The 9,613-nt window shown below is 39.8% G+C and overlaps 1 long non-coding RNA gene across 1 annotated transcript; it reads right to left on the bottom strand.

Moving 5' to 3' along the window:
* Nucleotides 1-7,157: 7,157 nt before the first annotated feature.
* LOC113321118 lies at nucleotides 7,158-8,733 on the bottom strand. The gene is made up of 4 exons (XR_003346482.1): nucleotides 8,377-8,733; nucleotides 8,178-8,253; nucleotides 7,732-7,846; nucleotides 7,158-7,645 (listed from the first exon to the last, which is right to left on the bottom strand). It is a non-coding gene; the product is annotated as an uncharacterized LOC113321118 (long non-coding RNA).
* Nucleotides 8,734-9,613: the final 880 nt, after the last annotated feature.

Genomic DNA, 9,613 nt, shown 5'->3' with positions numbered 1-9,613 from the left:
TTCTATGACTAATAAAAGAAATCTACTTGGACGATACAGCTCCATCAACAAGGTTGTCTCTGCGAGATGAAGGTACGCTACCACCTGAAGAAGGCCCAGAAGAACCAGGCAAGGGCGCGGGAAGGGGACGACGCGGATAATTCTTGACAAGACCATGTTCGACTTTAAGATCAAGTTCAATATTATCTAGGACTTTGTTGGTCTCCTCAGCCAACTGACATCGAGCTTTATAAGTGATAACAGCGGTCCGCTGGTTGGCCTGAGACAGCAATGCAGATATGCGTTCCGCCTCTTTGGAGGCAATCTCCGCTGCTTCATCACGAGACGCGGCCAACTCTTTGAAATAGTTGGCTTGTCCTTCCTGCTGCACTAAGGCAGATTGAGTTTTTTTAAGCTCATCATTTGCTGCGTGAAGCTGTCCCTCGAGTGCTGAAAACAAGAATTACCAAGGGGTTAAAACGAAGAAATAACATAATCACACTAGATAAAACGAGGTTATACCTTCGACATTAGCCGAAGCCTCTTCATACTCATTAACAACTGCATCCCGAGCCTCATCAAGAAAGTCATATTCGTCAGATAGTTTCTTATAATCCGTGTGAAGGTTCGTAAGAGAAAATTGACTCGCGTCTAAGTCTACCTGCTTCATTGAATCCAAGTGACGAAGATGGTTGACTTCGTCACTCATCTCCCCCATCCTTTTATGGAGTCGATACACATTCACTTCAAGATCTCTTTCAGATTCCACTTGGCGAGAAACATCATCTCGAGACGCTGCTAGCGCTTTACTAAGAGCACCAACCTCAGCCCTAGCATTATCTCTTTCCTCGGAAAGATGCAGCATACTATCCCTAACCCCGGGGCCTAAGAAAGAACGAGCCTGTTGTAACTCTCCTTCCAAAAAGCGCACTCTAGCCTCTAAGTCCGAAGCATGTCCTCGAGAATCACGCAGGTTGTCACGCATTCATAGCAGCGTACCATTAAACAGACTACGGTCATGATTGTACTTATTTTGCATATCAACCATCAGTGTTCGCTTTTCACGCCACTCAGTTGCTAAGGCGTTGTGCTCATCAGCACGAGCATTCCACTTTACGGCTTCGCTTTTCAACTTACCCACCAACTCTGCAATGCGATATTTCTGTCGTTCCCTTTCTTTCCGAAGCCATATGAGCTCGGGGACTCCACCCACTGAAGATAGGGTGGGGAGACTGAGACAGAACACCAGAGTACAAATAGGGAATCACGAGGAGTAAAAGATCAATAAAAAAATACGAACCTGTGAGGGACGATACATTTCTGCGAGCTTGCTCCAATTCGTTGCGGACTATAGCAAGTTCCGAACGGAGACTCTCCTCGGCATTACCCAGCCGCTCCTTTTCCTTCAGGCGACCCTTCATTTCACTTATTTCCATCTCGGCCGCATATAGTTCTTCTTCTCTATGACGAATCTTAGCCTCCAACTTTAAAGACTTTGCTTTAAAGAATTGGTATAGAACATGGTTACAATGTTCGCTCCTCATCATCTATGTCACAAACGACAAACATTATTATACCCAAGGGGTCGGATATCGCGAAGAAAACAATGTTCGTATATCATGAGGGAATCAGTACAAGGACTTACCTCTAAGACACGCTGCTGGGGAAAACCGTATTGATACCCATCAGCTATGGCCATCATATCAGCAACAGAGGAGGGAGGGTCAACCACTAGGTTAGCTTCTGAAGCTCGGAAAATTCATGCCCGCGAAATTCGGACGCCAAGGACAGAAATCTCCATAACGAGCAGGAGGAGTTTCACGAGGCTTGCTGTTTTCAGAAGGACGCCAACCACGCGGACCCGAAATCCAACCATAAGCCCAAGGACCAACTACCTCAATAACAGTAGCATGCCATTCATAATCATGGTCACGCTTAATCCTTTCACGAGCAGGAAAAAGTTTCCGATTAGCAGATCCCTCAGTACCAGGAACATACTTCAGCTTGGCATCACTCACCTCACTCAAAAGACGAATTTCACCACGGGGAGCAGCAATATTACGAAGACTAACACTCCACGGCTTACGGTTTCTACTGTTGACATAATCCCCAAAATAACTGTTAAAATTCTGAGGAGTGTACCACTCTCTCTCAGCAGGATTTGGAACATAGCAAGTCATCATAGTCTCTCCCTTGATTCGCAGGTAACATTCCTTCAGTGAACGAAGATAATTCCCAGATAGTTGTGACACGGAACGATTATGAGTGTTCGTGGAAGAGCCTTCGCGACTAGCAAACACGTCATAATAAAAGGAGTCACCCGACTTATATAGGGGCAACATGAGACCCGCCTCGAAGGCTCCAACCGTAGTCAACAGATAAAACTCGTCAAACTGATACTTAGCAAGGAGCTCGTAAGTGATATCATCGTCAGGGGCATAGAAGCAAACCTCAAAAGCTTGAAGTTCATGTTTTTCCTTGATCATCTCAAGATCAATATGCTTGAAAGTGACTTTCTTCTTACCAACTGAAATGTTGTGTATTACGGGGACAGTTTCTTCTTCGTCTGCGGAATCAGAAGTAGGACTCAATTCCGAAGCTTTCCTTTTAGAAGGAATATTTTTAGACGGGTCAGCTCTCGACATAGTACACTTGGAGTACTTCCCTTTGAAAGAAACTGCGGGAGGAGGAGGCAAAGATTTCTGCGGAGGCACTGAAGGAGGAGCCATTGAACGAAGGGGAGGAACATCCAGTGTTTCAGTACGAGGAGGAGGAGCCCGTGTACTCCTAGAATATTCACTAGGACGATAAGGGGCGCGGTTAACAGCATACCTAGATCCAGAAGGACCCTTCGGCACATCCCCTTTCTTAGTAGGCACAACCTTCGCACCAGAGGAAGATGAAACCCTATGACCCCGAGGATCCGATTGCGAAGACTTGTAAGGACCTTCCCCAAGTGGAGATCTGTTAGAATCTCGACGCGGAGGGGATCTTGGCGGACTAGATGGCGGGGTTTGGTAAGGAGCCCGCGGACGATCAGACATATCTACAAGGAAACACAAAAACAGTTTAGAGAAGAATACGAGGAGATCACTAAAGATCAAAAAACCCATAATTGATGGTTCATCCGGATAAACATTAAAAACCCTAAGAACTAAAAATAACCAGAAATACTCCATCCAACTCCAGGGATAACACTTAGATACAGACTCACAGACTTTGTAACAAAGAACAGGGGTAAACATATATGCTTCGACATGTGTGTTCTTCATCACAAAACCAACAATACAGCAGCAGGAAACAAACGGGTAGATAGATGGATAAATCAATGATGAGCAGCTAATGAAAAACCCCATACCTGTATAGAAGAGGACGACAAGCACCAACCACATTCGAAGAAAGGAGGATCGGAGATATCAAAAGCTAGTTGTTTGCGATACAGGGGCAACAACAATCGAGAGCGAAAGAGACAGAAAATTGAATGTTGTTATCTTCCTCACAAGAATGACGATAATAAATGACTAAAGAACAAGAATAAAAAACAAGAAGAGGATGAACACTGACAAGAAGAGGATAAAAGTTTTTTTTTCACATTCTCTTTCCTATTTATGAAGTTAGAGAAGACAATAACTGTTCCTCGTACCAAGGATCAGTTATGGGGAAAGTTAATGCAAAGTGGCAAACGTGTAGGACGACCTTTCTTCTTCTAAATTGAAAAATACGCCCAAGTCAGAAGAAGAGGGGCAAATTGTATGTATACCTTTCATCATCCACCACGTGTACAGAAAGAGACACGTGGAAGACATGCAAAACAAGATATCAAAACATGATAGCAAGCATCTCATCAGAAGATGCCACCGGTCAGCAGATCCGACGGTCAGGGACAGAGGATCACAGAGGTATGATGGCTCAGAGGAGCACAAGTTAATACCCCTTGGGTGTTAATACACCCAATCCCGAGGAAGATCCCAGATCAACGGCTGAGAGGAAGTTTGACTGACATAGATGTGACCAGACAAAGAGACACTTGTCTGACACGAGCAGACATCCATCTACCCGCATTAAATACCAAAGAGATATACGTGTCAATCAGCTCGTGGAAGAGGCGAGGATAATCCTTCGTATTCAAGCTCAGGCCGCAGCGTATGCCGAAGACCTCTGCGTAATGGGCACAAAGCACAAGAAGATAAATTACAACGGCCCCTCAGAAGTAGGACCCACGTTCCAACCCTATAAATACCCCTCTCCACTAAGAGAGGAGGGGTCGACCAATCCAGAGCAATTATAGGAGAATATAGGAGAGAGAAATAGGAAGAGTAAGTAATCCCCCTACTTCCGCAGACCTATGTATACTCTAAAGTCATTCGACTATCTTTGTAATCATTCAATACATAGTGAAACACCATCCCCGTGGATGTAGTCCTTAGTGCCGAACCACGTAAATCTTTGTCTTATTTACATTTCAGTACCTTATATTCAGCGTTGAACTTCATGTGCTTTACATTTATACTTGATTCTCTGTCTATTCCTTTATACGAACATTATTTATGACAATATTCGACAAGACAATGGCAAGCTTGAAGGCTTCGAGTCGATGAATCGATATAATCATTCCCTTTACACATACAACGTACAATTCTATAATTAGACTGTCTGCGAATATTGTTTGTGAACACGTGGATGGCTTCGTAATTCATGTGTTCACATGTGTCATTTAAAGAAATATATTTATGGTTATAAACAAGCCCCAAGGGCCTCGTTTAATAAAAACTTCCTGATATGATGTACTTCCATAAAATGTAAAAGGGGGATAAAAACTTCCTGATATGATGTACTTCCATAAAATGTAAAAGGGGGCGAGGTGTTTTTTTCTTTTGGGGTTAAAAATCAATTAGGAAAACTTCCTGATATTATAAGGAAAACTTATCGGTCCATTAGTAAATTTGACCAATAATCTCTAACTTATATACGATTTTTTTTTATGATTCCGTATACGATCTAAATTGATTGCTATATATGATCGAAAAGTTCATAATACATAAATTAAGTGTAAACTCCTACACAGTTTACAACTGGTATAAGTTCACACGATTTTAAATCAAGTACGAATTCCTACACAAACTTAAACGAGAGTATGAGTCGAAAATTTCTTTGATAACACACTCGGATGTCGGATCATTAAGAAAGCAAGCGCCAAAAAGACAAAACTCTTGATCTCTTAATTTCTATTAAGTTCGGATCTCTATCTCTCACTTAAAATCTTCAATCTTCATTAGTTTTTCATTAATCTGTCATTATTTCTTGAAATTTGACTTTATAGATTAATTTAGGTTGTCACCTAATTAAAGTTAACTTTTGACTTTAGCGGGTAGAAGAGGCCGAGACAAGAATTTTGTTGTGGGGGCACAAAATTTGTTATGAGTGCGAAAAAAAAAGTTTAGGGGTGCAAAAATGCAAATATATGCTTGGATATAGAAAAGACTTTTTTTTTTTTTTTCTAATGAACAATCAGACCTTTCATTCAATCCAAAAAGGTGATTATATGATTATCTATAAGAAAAAGAACATCAAAATACAAACCCAAATACAAATAAAAATAGCAATTATATGTAATTCGCGAAGAGAAAGAGCAAAATATCGCAAAGGTATCCAATTTGTATGAAAAGTAGAGAGAAAAGATGCTATGATCCGGAATCAATTCCGACCATTTGAATGTTTGTCTTCTATAACAAGAGATGCTCCAAGAAGAAAAGAGTGCTTATCCCTTAATCTTGTATGTATGAACGAAAAACCCGGATGCCCTAAATCCCTCTTGTTGAAGATGAACTCAAAGCGATGCCGTGTTGGATCGTCGATGTTCTCGAATCTAGAATAACAAGCCATGAAAGAACCAACAAAGATCGCACAAATCACCATCAAAGTGATGAAATAATCGCTCTCAAAGAGAAAAAAGAATCGCCCAAACAGCGAAGATAAAATCACCAAAATAGTGAATAAATGTGTCAAAAGACACCATAAATTAAAAAAACAACATCTTATTCAATTATAAAATCTACTAAAACTAAAGAAAAACAATAATCCTTGCTCAGATCTGGTCCAAAGGGACCAAATCTGAGCAAGAAAGATGAAGATCAGACTCTAGGTTTTTTTCTTTTTTTTTAAAGGAAGAGAAAAGAAGTAAGGAAAGAAGAAACAGATTTCCTAATCGTCTAAAATAGGCTTTGAAATTAGCTGAGCAGGGATGTAAATGCACACCCTTATAATGGGCTGGCTCCTCCCATGTGGGTAATCTATTTTTCGTTGAGTAATATTTACGTAAACCAAGACCCACAATAATTGTCATTTCCATATCCACTCCCCTTTGGCTTAGTTACATCTCCTTTTTTCAGCCAAAAAAGGAAGTGTACCATTGCTCCTAGCCTCTAATGATGTATATAGAAGTACCATTATTGTGTCATCACCGGAGAACAACGCAGAAGAGAATAAATAATTTGATGCATAATCAAATAAATTCTTAAATATTTTGGAAGGACAATAGTCCCGCATTGCTAATATCTCTTTAATTAATTTAAGTATAATATGGAAGGGTCACTCCAGTCATTGTTAATTGTGTCACCCGATTTCTTGTCCACGTGTTAGATCCAACAGGACTACACGTGAGAGGGCATGTTGAAATTATTAATTAGTCTCACATTGTCGGTTAGTTGGCCACCATGACCGGATAATTGGATGCCCATATTCTAATATGGCATCAGAGTTAGGACTGTAGGCGGGGTTTATGCCCGATTTTGGACACCGTGACCGAATTTGTCACTTGTGCACCCATGACCCGACTTTGGTCATTACGCACGTAAGTCCACGTGTTAGGTCAAGTTACTGGCCTTACACGTGAGGGCCCGTATGGAAGGATGTCCATATTCTAACATGGTATCAGAGATAGGACTGTACGCGGGGTGTATGCTCGATTTTGGCCACCGTGACCGAATAATCGGATGTCAATATTCTAACTAGGACTGCACATGGTTCGGTTTTCATCGGTTATTGGCAAAACCAAAACCGAAGTATTCGGTTTTCCAATAATGAAAATCAATGAAACCATATAGCCTATTCGGTTTCACTCGGTTCGGTTTCTACTCGGTTTAGTTAAAAACCAGACGGTTTTTGGTTAACCGACCATATTAAACTGAAACACAATTTTGTTCATTCAAAAGTTCAAATACTGAAATACATCATAAGTTCCAAAGGGTGTAGTGTATCATTAATAATAAACTGGAATGAAATATGAAATTTACACTCATAATATAAAATCAGTAATGGTGTTGCAGGATACAACTTTGAAGTCTCCTTCACCATTGCTTCCAAGTTCCAAAAGGGTGTAGTTTCATGTGAGATTCTTCCACGACGTTGTTTCTGCCTTCTACTTCATCCACTTCTTCTTGGGCCTTCCTCAAAACTTCTAGAATCTTGATTACTTATAACATCGTCCATTCTAATATCGATGATGTTGTGGCAGTCCCAGTTATCATTCCAGTTGAAGCTTAAAACTACTTACAACTACTAAGTAGACTAATTAAAGAAAAGTTCAAGAAATTTTCATAGAAAACAACACTACTGTTCTTTTATTTTCCTCTGCTTTTAATTATGCCATTAGAATCTCGGGTGCTTCCTGTAATAACAAAGAAAAATTCATCAACATCAAACTCAATTGTTACTCAGACCTCTTGGATGCATATCTGTCAAATAAAAGCCTACTTTGTATCAGATTCATCTTTAGCAACTGGTAAGCACTTGTAGACACAAGAAGCATTTAAAAAACACATCCATTTCAGCCTCATCTTCTCCATAATGCAACTTAAGAATACCCTCACTGAAGATTAAGAGAAAAGATAGACTATGAATAATTGTTGCACAGACACAAAAATCAGCAATTCAAATTTTTCTGTTCAGGTATAAATCATGAACACACTAATATGACTTAGTGAAATCCATCTGAGTTTGATAATACAGGTCCAACTACACATGCTCCAATGTGTAATATATCAAGCAAATTTAACTAGAAAATAAATTAAAAAATTTGTAGTCTAATACAGAGACAGGAGAGAAATATACACTATTTAGCTATGGTCCGTTTATAAACATGACTTATAAATGTAATCAACTACAAAATCAAAAGAGATAATAGATCAGGAAATAACTACCATTTTAGCATGGTTGCGCAAAATTAAGAAAAAAATTGAAAGAATAGGCAGGTATTTCACCGCTACCGATCTCCTCCTGCACCCACAAATTATAAGGGAAAAAAAGAAAACAATTTCATCACAAAAATCAATTTCACGAAGAAACCATTCTAAGTTAAAACCAAATAAAAAGTAAACCACGATAAACATAGATACTTACAGTTTAAAACAATCCCTTAGCCTTCAAAATCGACTTCAATTGCAACGTCTGGATTTCAGTTTTTAGAACAATCAACTTCAAAATCGAGAAAAACCCTTAATAGATTGGAGCACAGACCCTTAGTTCAACCACTAAAACCTGAATATCAAACATATAAAACTAGTAGATCATTTCAATCAGAGACCAAGTTCTCCAACATATTAACCTTAATTACTAAGCTTAATCAAAACCCAATATGCTAAAATTAGTCGATTCTAAGAGGAAGAAGAAGAACAAAAGAAGGTGATGATGAATCTGATGATGGTAGTGAATCTCTTTGAAGAAGAGAAATGAGTAGCTGACGAAATAAAAAGAGACTGGTTCTCTTTTGTTGGAAAGAAAAGGATGAAAATGAATGAACCTAAATTTGATGGCTACGATTAACTTATAAATTATAAACGGATGGCTAGGATTAGTTCATGTATGTAACACTCGATTGTTTCGGTTAGGTTTTAGATAACAACCGAAACTGAAACCAAGATTGTCGGTTTCTTGAGACTGACAACCATGATTAAACCATGGGAATTTGGTTTCGATTCGTTTTAAAATCAACGGTTTCGGTTTCTATTCTCGGTTTCGGTATGCTTTTGTGCAGCCCTAATTCTAACATGGTATCAAAGCTAGGGCTGTACGAGGGATGTATGCCTGATTTTGACCATCGTGACCGAATTTGTCATTTGTGCATCCATGACCCGACCTTGATCATTACGCACGTAAGTCCACGTGTTAGGCCGAGTAACTGTCCTTACACGTGAGGGGTCGTATGGAAGGATAATAGTCCCACATTGTTAACATCCCTTAATCCTTACTCTCCATAAGGGAGTAAAACGGTAGGAGAACGGGTCCACCATAGTTGGCCTTTTCCAGCCTGAACAGGCTGAGCTGACTCAGCTGACTACCAAAAAAAGAAGAAGGGGGGTTCCATGTCACGATCCTAGCGCATCTCTCATACGGTGCCTAAGTTGCACAGTACTTGGGAAACAAGTAAGTGCCGATATATGTGAAAAAGAGATATTCTACTTCTTTCACCAACTCTTCTTCCTCTTTGCTATTAGCAGTTCTTCTCTTTGCTATTAGCAGACGTGATAAAGGATTTGGAAAAAAAAAATTAAAAACTTGCTGTTGCCGTGCCGACTGCCGAGATGATAGCCAATGTTTTTAGATCCGTCGGAGTGGTAGGATTTATGCTTACTTTCAT

Source organism: Papaver somniferum, chromosome 11 (genome assembly GCF_003573695.1).
Source record: "Papaver somniferum cultivar HN1 chromosome 11, ASM357369v1, whole genome shotgun sequence".
NCBI lineage: Eukaryota > Viridiplantae > Streptophyta > Magnoliopsida > Ranunculales > Papaveraceae > Papaver > Papaver somniferum.
Note: the sequence above shows the minus strand (reverse complement) of the source record. Positions and strands in the feature narration are given on the sequence as shown.